This window comes from Platalea leucorodia, assembly GCF_965183815.1.
Source record: "Platalea leucorodia genome assembly, chromosome: 5".
In the NCBI taxonomy this organism is placed as follows: domain Eukaryota; kingdom Metazoa; phylum Chordata; class Aves; order Pelecaniformes; family Threskiornithidae; genus Platalea; species Platalea leucorodia.
The window spans coordinates 50,531,033-50,543,743 of record NC_138827.1 but is presented as its reverse complement, the minus strand read 5'-3'; positions in this window follow the sequence as shown (position 1 = coordinate 50,543,743).

Genomic DNA, 12,711 nt, shown 5'->3' with positions numbered 1-12,711 from the left:
GAGGCTTCCTCAGCCCAGCGTGCTGCCCGGAGCAGTCCTGCGAGGCTGGAGTTCTTCCAGAGGAAGCCAAGCCCAGCAGGACACTTCTCGGTCCCCCATTCCCCGCCTGCTTCATTGTGCCCCGGCCCTCTCATTTCCAGGCAAGGAGACGGACGGCCTCATCTCCCATGGGGACAGAGGCCTGGGAAGAGGGCACCTTTGGCCATTACGACTTGCTCTGCCGGCTGGAGGCCAACACCGCCCTGCTGGCCAGGTGCATCAGGCATGTCCGCCGCTACCTCCTGAAAGAGCTCCAGCACCAGCACTCCAAGAAGAAGGTGTGGAAAAAGGCAAGAAGAGGAGAGCCTTCTCAAGCTCCCCGTGCAGCTGCAGCTGCAGCTAGAGCATGTGCCTGGGGACTGCAACGTGACAGGCAGCGGTGAGTGCGGCTGCCCATGCCAGGTGGGACCTGAGGCAGGGGAGAAGAGGCATCCGTGGCCGTGCGGTGCCCCATGGGCGCCCACGTCCCCGGAGGAGGGGCCCATGCCCTGGCAGGGTGCCCACGTCCCCGTGAGGTTCCCGGTGGGTGCCTGTGGCCCACTGAGGTGCCTGGTGCGTGCCCATGTCCCGGTGAGGTGTGCAGTGGTCGCTCCCCATGTCCCTGTAAGGTGGCAGTGGCCAGCGCCCGCCCGTGACCCGCTGGGTTCCTTAGGCCTTAGGACCTCCAAGGCTGGTGCGAGGGCCAGGAACAGGGGCAGGTGTTAGGAAGTGGGTGGGTAACAATTCCAACTGTAGTATTTTCATCCAGCTAAGAGTGAATTCTCTTCAGGGTGACAGGCGTCAGGACATGCCTCATCCCACCAAAGGCTCCGCGGGTGAGGGCGCCTCCACGGACTACAACCTCTCCTGCTGGCTGGAGGCTGTAATCGCGTGATGGTGATGTTCCTGCGGGGTGGCCATGGCCAGCGGGTGGCCACATCCGGGTGGGTTGCCTGTGCCCACCCAGCACAACCGCCAATGGGCATTCAGCAACTCTCTGGTGAGGACCTCTGGGGAGGGCCCCCTCTTCCACCCTCCCAAAGGTGCTGGCAGGGCCCACTGGCATCCATCCCGAAGGCCAGGGCTCATCGCCGCCTCCCCGAAGGGGCCAGCCAGAACATGCCCGTGCAGCAGAGACGTCTGGGAAACTCGGCAAAACTCCTGCTGGGAGCAGCCTGCTTCCTCAATCTTCCAGCACTCTTTGGATCAATAAAGCGTATTGTTCCTGTAGCACGTGTCATGTCGGTACCGAGGGCATCCAGGGAAGCGGCAACACGAAAGGCACTGCTGTGAGCCCGGCTGCTGGATGCGGGCTTGCGGAGCATGCGCTCTGGGAGAAGTGGGAGAGCTGGGGTGGGAGAAAACGGGCATCCATGGGTGTGGGGTGCCCCGCGGGTGCCCATGTTCCAGGAGGAGGGCCCCGCATCCCGGCAGGGTGCCCATGTCCCAGTGAGGTTCCCAGGGGGTGCCCATGTCCCAGTGAGATGGCAGTGGCCGCTGCATGCCCAGGACCCCGTGGGTCATGTCCCTCCAGGAATAATTCTAGAATAATCGCACTCCTCGTTCTCAACGGTTAAGATTTTTGTCAAACCAAGAGGGAATTTTTGGCTTTCCTCTTAACGTGGGCTGCCACTTTGCCCCCAAGAGGAGGCTGAGCGGAACCGTGTCACGGCTGCCTAGCTGGGGCACAGCGCCGAACGCAGCTTGGATGGAGCTCTGGGCACAGTTCCTTCTCGCTGAGAAGTTGGGGGCACAGCCCAGATCACGCGGGACACAGTCCCGCTCCCCTGCTGGGCTCAGTGTCCGCTGGCGGGCACAGCAGTGGCAGCAGCAGGCTTCAAAATCCGCCTACGCAGGTCCTCCCCAGCTCCGCCTCAGCCTTCCTCACCTGCCGGGCGGGCGGGGAAAGGCCTTGTGACATCACAGAGCCTTGCGGGACATCAGCCTGTGACTTCTTGTCACGTCGGCAACCCTTGCAAGCACGGACACGCAGGGTGGCCACTCGGCGGTCCAGGTGGTCACTGCCTGACCTCTGCTCAGGGTGACGGCCCGAGCCAGCTCGCGCGCCGAGATTTTTTTCCTCGGGAGAGACCACGATGAGGCTCAGCCTGGTTCTCTCCCTGACCGTGGCTCTCTGCATGGTGTCTCTGTTCCCCGGTGGCCTTGGCCTTTGCATCCTCCCCAAATGGGTCATGGTCAGGATGGGAGCCCTTCCTGAAAACGTGAAGCAGCCACCCATTGTGGCGGAGAGCTGGGCCCCCAAATGGAAGAGCAGCATTGGCCTTCGCAGCCGCCGCGGCTGGGTCAGGGTCAGGATAGGCGTCGCTCCTGAGGGCCTGAAGCAACCGCCTGTTGGCGCAGAGAGCATGGCCTCTGACCTGCCCTACCCTCTGGGCCAGCTTTGGGACTACCTTGCCGAGGTGGGCATGACCTGGCCGCTTCACAGGGCCTGGCAAACCGTGTGGCTGCCTTTCATGGCGTGGATTGCACTTGGCCTCTGGAGAATTGTGAAGAGGTCCCGGGGACAGGTGAGCAATCGAGATCAGTCACACGGGAGGGGACCGGGCTCTGGGGCGCAGGGAACCACAATAGCCTTGGCCAGGGCGGCTTGCAATGAAACAACAAATCCCAGCGCGGGCAAGAAGGCCTCAGCAGGCTCCAAGAGGTCCTCTGCCTCTTCCCCAGGGACGCGCCAAGCCGCAGGGCTGAAACCCTCCGGGAGGCCCCAGCACGAGACAGGGCCTGCCAGAGGCTTCCTCAGCCCAGCGTGCTGCCCGGAGCAGTCCTGCGAGGCTGGAGTTCTTCCAGAGGAAGCCAAGCCCAGCAGGACACTTCTCGGTCCCCCATTCCCCGCCCGCTTCATTGTGCCCCGGCCCTCTCATTTCCAGGCAAGGAGACGGACGGCCTCATCTCCCATGGGGACAGAGGCCTGGGAAGAGGGCACCTTTGGCCATTACGACTTGCTCTGCCGGCTGGAGGCCAACACCGCCCTGCTGGCCAGGTGCATCAGGCATGTCCGCCGCTACCTCCTGAAAGAGCTCCAGCACCAGCACTCCAAGAAGAAGGTGTGGAAAAAGGCAAGAAGAGGAGAGCCTTCTCAAGCTCCCCGTGCAGCTGCAGCTGCAGCTAGAGCATGTGCCTGGGGACTGCAACGTGACAGGCAGCGGTGAGTGCGGCTGCCCATGCCAGGTGGGACCTGAGGCAGGGGAGAAGAGGCATCCGTGGCCGTGCGGTGCCCCATGGGCGCCCACGTCCCCGGAGGAGGGGCCCATGCCCTGGCAGGGTGCCCACGTCCCCGTGAGGTTCCCGGTGGGTGCCCGTGGCCCACTGAGGTGCCTGGTGCGTGCCCATGTCCCGGTGAGATGTGCGGTGGTCGCTCCCCATGTCCCTGTAAGGTGGCAGTGGCCAGCGCCCGCCCGTGACCCGCTGGGTTCCTTAGGCCTTAGGACCTCCAAGGCTGGTGCGAGGGCCAGGAACAGGGGCAGGTGTTAGGAAGTGGGTGGGTAACAATTCCAACTGTAGTATTTTCATCCAGCTAAGAGTGAATTCTCTTCAGGGTGACAGGCGTCAGGACATGCCTCATCCCACCGAAGGCTCTGCGGGTGAGGGCACCTCCACGGACTACAACCTCTCCTGCTGGCTGGAGGCTGTAATCGCGTGATGGTGATGTTCCTGCGGGGTGGCCATGGCCAGCGGGTGGCCACATCCGGGTGGGTTGCCTGTGCCCACCCAGCACAACCGCCAATGGGCATTCAGCAACTCTCTGGTGAGGACCTCTGGGGAGGGCCCCCTCTTCCACCCTCCCAAAGGTGCTGGCAGGGCCCACTGGCATCCATCCCGAAGGCCAGGGCTCATCGCCGCCTCCCCGAAGGGGCCAGCCAGAACATGCCCGTGCAGCAGAGACGTCTGGGAAACTCGGCAAAACTCCTGCTGGGAGCAGCCTGCTTCCTCAATCTTCCAGCACTCTTTGGATCAATAAAGCGTATTGTTCCTGTAGCACGTGTCATGTCGGTACCGAGGGCATCCAGGGAAGCGGCAACACGAAAGGCACTGCTGTGAGCCCGGCTGCTGGATGCGGGCTTGCGGAGCATGCGCTCTGGGAGAAGTGGGAGAGCTGGGGTGGGAGAAAACGGGCATCCATGGGTGTAGGGTGCCCCGCGGGTGCCCATGTTCCAGGAGGAGGGCCCCGCATCCCGGCAGGGTGCCCATGTCCCAGTGAGGTTCCCAGGGGGTGCCCATGTCCCAGTGAGATGGCAGTGGCCACTGCGTGCCCAGGACCCCGTGGGTCATGTCCCTCCAGGAATAATTCTAGAATAATCGCACTCCTCGTTCTCAACGGTTAAGATTTTTGTCAAACCAAGAGGGAATTTTTGGCTTTCCTCTTAACGTGGGCTGCCACTTTGCCCCCAAGAGGAGGCTGAGCGGAACCGTGTCACGGCTGCCTAGCTGGGGCACAGCGCCGAACGCAGCTTGGATGGAGCTCTGGGCACAGTTCCTTCTCGCTGAGAAGTTGGGGGCACAGCCCAGATCACGCGGGACACAGTCCCGCTCCCCTGCTGGGCTCAGTGTCCGCTGGCGGGCACAGCAGTGGCAGCAGCAGGCTTCAAAATCCGCCTACGCAGGTCCTCCCCAGCTCCGCCTCAGCCTTCCTCACCTGCCGGGCGGGCGGGGAAAGGCCTTGTGACATCACAGAGCCTTGCGGGACATCAGCCTGTGACTTCTTGTCACGTCGGCAACCCTTGCAAGCACGGACACGCAGGGTGGCCACTCGGCGGTCCAGGTGGTCACTGCCTGACCTCTGCTCAGGGTGACGGCCCGAGCCAGCTCGCGCGCCGAGATTTTTTTCCTCGGGAGAGACCACGATGAGGCTCAGCCTGGTTCTCTCCCTGACCGTGGCTCTCTGCATGGTGTCTCTGTTCCCCGGTGGCCTTGGCCTTTGCATCCTCCCCAAATGGGTCATGGTCAGGATGGGAGCCCTTCCTGAAAACGTGAAGCAGCCACCCATTGTGGCGGAGAGCTGGGCCCCCAAATGGAAGAGCAGCATTGGCCTTCGCAGCCGCCGCGGCTGGGTCAGGGTCAGGATAGGCGTCGCTCCTGAGGGCCTGAAGCAACCGCCTGTTGGCGCAGAGAGCATGGCCTCTGACCTGCCCTACCCTCTGGGCCAGCTTTGGGACTACCTTGCCGAGGTGGGCATGACCTGGCCGCTTCACAGGGCCTGGCAAACCGTGTGGCTGCCTTTCATGGCGTGGATTGCACTTGGCCTCTGGAGAATTGTGAAGAGGTCCCGGGGACAGGTGAGCAATCGAGATCAGTCACACGGGAGGGGACCGGGCTCTGGGGCGCAGGGAACCACAATAGCCTTGGCCAGGGCGGCTTGCAATGAAACAACAAATCCCAGCGCGGGCAAGAAGGCCTCAGCAGGCTCCAAGAGGTCCTCTGCCTCTTCCCCAGGGACGCGCCAAGCCGCAGGGCTGAAACCCTCCGGGAGGCCCCAGCACGAGACAGGGCCTGCCAGAGGCTTCCTCAGCCCAGCGTGCTGCCCGGAGCAGTCCTGCGAGGCTGGAGTTCTTCCAGAGGAAGCCAAGCCCAGCAGGACACTTCTCGGTCCCCCATTCCCCGCCCGCTTCATTGTGCCCCGGCCCTCTCATTTCCAGGCAAGGAGACGGACGGCCTCATCTCCCATGGGGACAGAGGCCTGGGAAGAGGGCACCTTTGGCCATTACGACTTGCTCTGCCGGCTGGAGGCCAACACCGCCCTGCTGGCCAGGTGCATCAGGCATGTCCGCCGCTACCTCCTGAAAGAGCTCCAGCACCAGCACTCCAAGAAGAAGGTGTGGAAAAAGGCAAGAAGAGGAGAGCCTTCTCAAGCTCCCCGTGCAGCTGCAGCTGCAGCTAGAGCATGTGCCTGGGGACTGCAACGTGACAGGCAGCGGTGAGTGCGGCTGCCCATGCCAGGTGGGACCTGAGGCAGGGGAGAAGAGGCATCCGTGGCCGTGCGGTGCCCCATGGGCGCCCACGTCCCCGGAGGAGGGGCCCATGCCCTGGCAGGGTGCCCACGTCCCCGTGAGGTTCCCGGTGGGTGCCCGTGGCCCACTGAGGTGCCTGGTGCGTGCCCATGTCCCGGTGAGGTGTGCAGTGGTCGCTCCCCATGTCCCTGTAAGGTGGCAGTGGCCAGCGCCCGCCCGTGACCCGCTGGGTTCCTTAGGCCTTAGGACCTCCAAGGCTGGTGCGAGGGCCAGGAACAGGGGCAGGTGTTAGGAAGTGGGTGGGTAACAATTCCAACTGTAGTATTTTCATCCAGCTAAGAGTGAATTCTCTTCAGGGTGACAGGCGTCAGGACATGCCTCATCCCACCGAAGGCTCTGCGGGTGAGGGCACCTCCACGGACTACAACCTCTCCTGCTGGCTGGAGGCTGTAATCGCGTGATGGTGATGTTCCTGCGGGGTGGCCATGGCCAGCGGGTGGCCACATCCGGGTGGGTTGCCTGTGCCCACCCAGCACAACCGCCAATGGGCATTCGGCAACTCTCTGGTGAGGACCTCTGGGGAGGGCCCCCTCTTCCACCCTCCCAAAGGTGCTGGCAGGGCCCACTGGCATCCATCCCGAAGGCCAGGGCTCATCGCCGCCTCCCCGAAGGGGCCAGCCAGAACATGCCCGTGCAGCAGAGACGTCTGGGAAACTCGGCAAAACTCCTGCTGGGAGCAGCCTGCTTCCTCAATCTTCCAGCACTCTTTGGATCAATAAAGCGTATTGTTCCTGTAGCACGTGTCATGTCGGTACCGAGGGCATCCAGGGAAGCGGCAACACGAAAGGCACTGCTGTGAGCCCGGCTGCTGGATGCGGGCTTGCGGAGCATGCGCTCTGGGAGAAGTGGGAGAGCTGGGGTGGGAGAAAACGGGCATCCATGGGTGTGGGGTGCCCCGCGGGTGCCCATGTTTCAGGAGGAGGGCCCCGCATCCTGGCAGGGTGCCCATGTCCCAGTGAGGTTCCCAGGGGGTGCCCATGTCCCAGCGAGATGGCAGTGGCCACTGCGTGCCCAGGACCCCGTGGGTCATGTCCTTCCAGGAATAATTCTTGACTAATCGCACTCCTCAACACTCTCGACACGTGCAACAGTGCTGGCTGGGAAACACGGTGAAACTCCTGCTAAGAGCACTCTACCAGCTTCATTTTCTAGCACACTCCAGATCAACAAAATGCATGCATGTGCCACATGAAAAGTGAGACGTTTTCCTGTTGGCTCATATACTGCCCATCTCTGGGTGAGGAAGGTGCTGGGCTTTCTTCTAAGATTCCTGGCTGTTGAGGCACATGACCATTTCTGTCTCGGTACTCAGCAGGCTTCTACAGGGTGAAAGTCAAGTTGGGTCAATCACGAAAAAGAAATAATGAAATGCCTTGTTGCAAAGCATGGCTTTTTGGCCCATGCAGTTTTCTCTTTTGAGCAGAAGTGACTGTGGCTGCAGATGTATGTGACTGGGCCTGATCCCCTGGTTGTCCCGTATGTGCTGCGTGATGGCACTCAGGATGATCTGATCCATAACCTTCTCCGGCACTGAGGTCAGGCTGACAGGCCTGTAGTTCCCCAGATCCTCCTTCCGGCCCTTCTTGTAGATAGGCATCACATTTGCTAACTTCCAGTCAACTGGGACCTCCCCAGTTAGCCAGGACTGCTGATCGATGATGGAAAGTGGCTTGGTGAGCACCTCCACCAGCTCCCTCACTACCCTTGGGTGGATCCCATCTGGCCCCATAGACTTGTGCGTGTCTAAGTGGTGCAGCAGGTCGCTAGCCATTTCCCCTTGGATTATGGGGGCTTCATTCTGCTCCCCGTCCCTGTCTTCTAGCACAGGGGGCTGGGTACCCCAAGAACAACTGGTCTGACTATTAAAGACTGAGGCAAAGAAGGCATTAAGTACCTCAGCCTTTTCCTTGTCCTCTGTCACTGTGTTCCCCCCCACATCCAATAAACGATGGAGGTTCTCCTTAGCTATCCTGTTGGTGCTCATGTATTTGTAGAAACATTTTTTTCCTTGTCTTTTACAGCAGTAGCCAGTTTAAGTTCCAGCTGGGCTTTGGCCCTTCTAATTCTCTCCCTGCACCACCTCACGACATCCTTGTAGTCCCCCTGAGTTGCCAGCCCCTTCTTCCAAAGGTCGTAAACTCTCCTTTTATTCCTGAGTTCCAGCCAAAGCTCTCTGTTCAGCCAGGCTGGTCTTCTCCCCCGCTGGCTCATCTTTCGGCACATGGGGATGGCCTGCTCCTGCGCCTGTAAGATTTCCTTCTTGAAGAACATCCGGCCTTCCTGGACTCCTTTGCCCTTCAGGACTACCTCCAAAGAGACTCTGTCAACCAGGCTCCTGAAGTGGCCAAAGTCTGCCCTCCGAAAGTCCAAGGTAGCAGTTCTGCTGACCCCCCTCCTTACTTCTCCAAGAATCGAAAACTCATGATCACTATGCCGAAGACGGCCGCCAACTGTCACATCACCCACCCGGCCTTCGCTGTTCGCAAACAAGAGGTCCAGCGGGGCGCCTTCCCTAGTTGGCTCCCTCACCAGCTGTGTCAAGAAGTGATATCTTCCACACACTCCAGAAACTTCCCAGACCGTTTCCTCTCCGCTGTATTGTATTTCCAGCAGGCATCTGGTAAGTTGAAGTCCCCCATGAGAACAAGGGCTAGTGATTGTGAGAATTCTCCCAGCTGCTTATAGAATACTTCGTCTGCCTCTTCATCCTGGTTGGGTGGTCTATAACAGACTCCCACCATGGTATCTGCCTTGTTGGCCTTCCCCCTGATTCTTACCCAAACACTCAACCCTATCCTCACCACCATTAAGCTCTAGACAATCAAAACATTCCCTAACGTACAAGGCTACCCCACCGCCTCTCCTTCCCTGCCTATCCCTTCTGAAGAGTTTATAGCCATCCATTGCAGCACTTCATTTGTGCGAGTCATCCCACCATATTTCCAGGATGGCAACTATGTCATGATTTTCCTGCTGCACAACGGCTGCCAGGTCCTCCTGTTTGTTGCCCATGCTGCGTGCATTGGCATAGATGCACTTCAATTGGGCTATTGCTCCTGCCACCTTTTTGGGGGGAGAAGCCCTAGTTCCTACATGAACGTTCTCAGGTGCTTCCGTGGTTTCTAACACATCCGTAGCCCTTGCGTCTTTACTGCTGCATGGATCTGCATCCCCTGCCTCCGCTGAGACAGTAGACCAAAGGACCTCGCTAGCACACCGTCCCTCAAATGTTGGTGTGCCACCCCCAGGCTTATCTCTAGCAAGCCTGGTTTTACCCCTTTCCCCCTTCCAATCTAGTTTAAAGCTCTTTCAATGTGCCCTGCTAACTCCTGTGCTAGGATCCTTTTCCCCCTTTGAGACAGGTGTACCCCATCTGTTGCCACCAGGCCTGGGGACGTGTAAACTGGCCTGTGATCAAAAAACCTGAAATCTTGCTGGAGACACCAGGCTCGAAGCCAGGTATTGGTCTGCTGGCTCTTTCTGTGTCTTTCCTCATCATTCCCCGCAACTGGAAGGACAGAGGAGAACACTACTTGCGCTCCTGATCCCTTAACCAGTCGTCCCAAGGCCCCGAAGTCTCTCTTGATTGCCCTTGGATTTCTAGTTGCGACTTCCTCGCTGCCTACCTGAAAAATCAATAATGGGTAGTAATCTGAGGGCCGTACCAGGGTAGGAAGATTTCTCTTCACATCTTTAACCCAGGCCCCAGGGAGGCAGCAGACTTCCCTAAGAAGTGGGGCCAGTCTGCATATCAGGCCTTCTGTTCCCCTCAGGAGAGAGTCTCCTAGGACAATGACCTGTCTTTTTTTCTTTGTGGAAGCTGTTTTGATGCCGGGTGTAGGCTGACTTAACCTTGGTGACACCTCCGAGCTGGATGTACCATTGTCCCCGTCACTGTTTGGTTCCTCTTGCAGAGCTTCATACCTGTTTTGTAATGGCACCTGGGAAGATGGAGCAGTCACAGAGCAGACGCACCTGCTGCGCTGGGCAGGAACTTGTCGCCATTGCCCCCTATCTGTTAAGTCACTGTGTTCAGCCAGGCGGAGAGAGGATAGGGAATGTTCTGTGTCACAGGCCCTGTCTGCCTGCTGGGCCTGTCCGAGGGAAGGCAGGGTGCGGTTCCAGTAGCCTCTCTCTCTCTCACACTCCCTGATACCCCTCAGCCTACTCATCTTCTCCCGGAGCTCTGTCACTAAGCGGAGGAGCTCCTCTACCCAGGCGCACCTCCCACAGGTGTGCTCACTGCTGCCCGTCCGGTACCAGCAACAGAGCAGGGCAGGCCCTGCAGCCTGGCTCCTGGGCGGCAGCGCGTTCCCGCCGGAGCTCCGTCTGGGCAGCTGCGTCTGCCGTGGTGGGTGCAGAGCTCAGCAAGGCCGTGGCTTTCTGCCGGGTAGAGACCATTGCTCCCCGGTCGATCTTCAGCCCCCTTCCTGCACGCCCTGCCGCCCCAACTGCCGCCCCAACTGCCGCGCCACGCCCTGGTCGCCCGCACTCCCTAAGGGCTGCTTTTGTATGCGGGGGGGGCTCGGCTGCCGTTGCTCCTGGCCCCACCCAGGTCTCGTCAGCCGCTGTCGGGTGAGCTGCGGGCTCCTGGCGTCTCTCTCGGCTCCCCTGAGGCTCCCCAGGATCGGGAAACCCCCCTGCGCACCGCACTAGAGCGCTCCGCTGCCGATCCGGCCGGCTCCGAAGCTGCTCGCCTCGGCAACTTGAGTGCTGGTTTCGGTTACACCCGGTAATAAGATACCCCCTCAGCCTTCTCTTCTCCAGCTCTCTCAGCCTTTCCTCGTAGTACAGATGCTCCGGTCCCTTCATCATCTTCACGACCCTTCGCTGGACTCTTACCAGTAGCTCCATCTCTCTCTCTTGTACTGGGGAGCCCAGAGCTGGACACAGTACTCAGGTATGGCCTCACCTGAGCAGAGGGACAGGATCACCTCCCTCGACCTGCTGGCAACAGTCCCCCTAATGCAGCCCAGGATACCTTTAGACCTCTTTGCTGCAAGGGCATATTGCTGGCTTGTGGTTAACCAGGACCCTCCAGCCCTTTTCTGCAAAGCTGCTTTCCAGATGGGGGGTCCCCAGCATGTACTGGTGCATGGGATTGTTATTCCCCAAGTGCAGGACTTTGCACTTCCCGTTGTTGAATGTCAAAAAGTTGCTGTCAGCCCATTTCTCCAGCCTCTCAAGGTCCCTCTGGATGGCAGCACAACCCTCTGGTGTACCAGCTACTCCTCCCAGTTATGTGTCATCAGCAGACTTGCTGAGGGGACACTCTGCCCCATCATCCCAATCTTTAATGAAGGTGTTGAACAGGATTGGACCCAGTATTCACCCCTGGGCTACACCACTACTGGTCTTCAACCAGATTTCATACCACTGATCACCACACTCTTGGGCCCAGCCATTCAGCCCATTTTCAGTCTATCCCGCTGACTGTTCATCCAGCCCATACATCAACAGCTTCACTATGAGGATCTTATGGGAGACCATATCAAAAGCCTGACAGAAGTCAAGGTAGACAATACGCATTGCTCTTCCCTCATCTACCAAGGCACTCATTTCATCATAGAGGGTTATCAGATGAAGCATGACTTCCCCTTCGTGAATCCATGCTGACATAAAGCGATTCGCCGTAAAGCGATTTACCCCTTTGCTAAAAGCAGTCTCACCCTTGCCTGATACTCCACTAGTGCAAATGCCACCCTGCCTGTAAGGTCTTCTGATGAAATTCACTTGACTGTCATCTGCTCAAGAGACTTACTGGGAAGGGCTGAACTTGTCTCTCTCTCTGCTGTCCTGAGAGCACAGAGGGGTTTCACAAAAGCACCCCGAGCCACGTGTGCACCAGGACTTGCTGAGAGCTGGCTGGCCAGCCAAAAGCCAGAGCCACTGCTTTCAGCACCTCCTTCTTCACCAAAGCAGTCTGTGCCAGGAGCTTTGCTCAAGGTCTAGCTTTGCCATGCAGAACTAAGACAGTGTTGGCCAAGTCTGCTTCCACACTGAGACCGCAGCCAGCAACATGCAGCACCAAACAGGAGACAAGAAACACCAGCATCCTTTTGTTCTGTCTTTATTTACAGGGGAGAGGAGGCCAGTACTTCATCTTGAGAGCTGTCTTGGCTGCTTAAGCCCTGAGAATCCTCGCCAGTTCTGCAGGGCTTCGGTCCCTCTTACCTATGGCTGTACCTAGAATTAGCCAGTGCCAGCCCATGATTATGGCAAAGCTGACATGCCTCGGGGAGTGTCTGCAGACAGGGAGGAGGATAAAGGGCTGCCACGTGCCCCCGTCACAGATCAAGAGTTTGCCCCAGCTGCAGTCACTGGGGGATGTGTCTCCTTTCTTATTCTCTCTGTTAAAAATCAAAGATTGTCTCAGCTCACATGGGGCTGGAGAGTGATGGAGCATTGAGCATCTAAGGTCTTAAGCTTTTAACCATGCAGAGCAAAATCAATGCTCTGGAAAGACTGAAAATCATCAGAGGGAGCAAGGCTAAGGGTCCCTGCTCCAGGCTTTGTGGGATGCCTATGAAAGTTGTTTTCAGTGGGGCAAGTCAGTCCCAGCAGCATGGGCCAAAGGATCTTTCCTGGCTACCATCCGACCACATCCCCTTCCCTGGCTCCCACCACCGAGCCCCTGCCCCAGCCCAGCTGTCCCACCTTGCTCTCC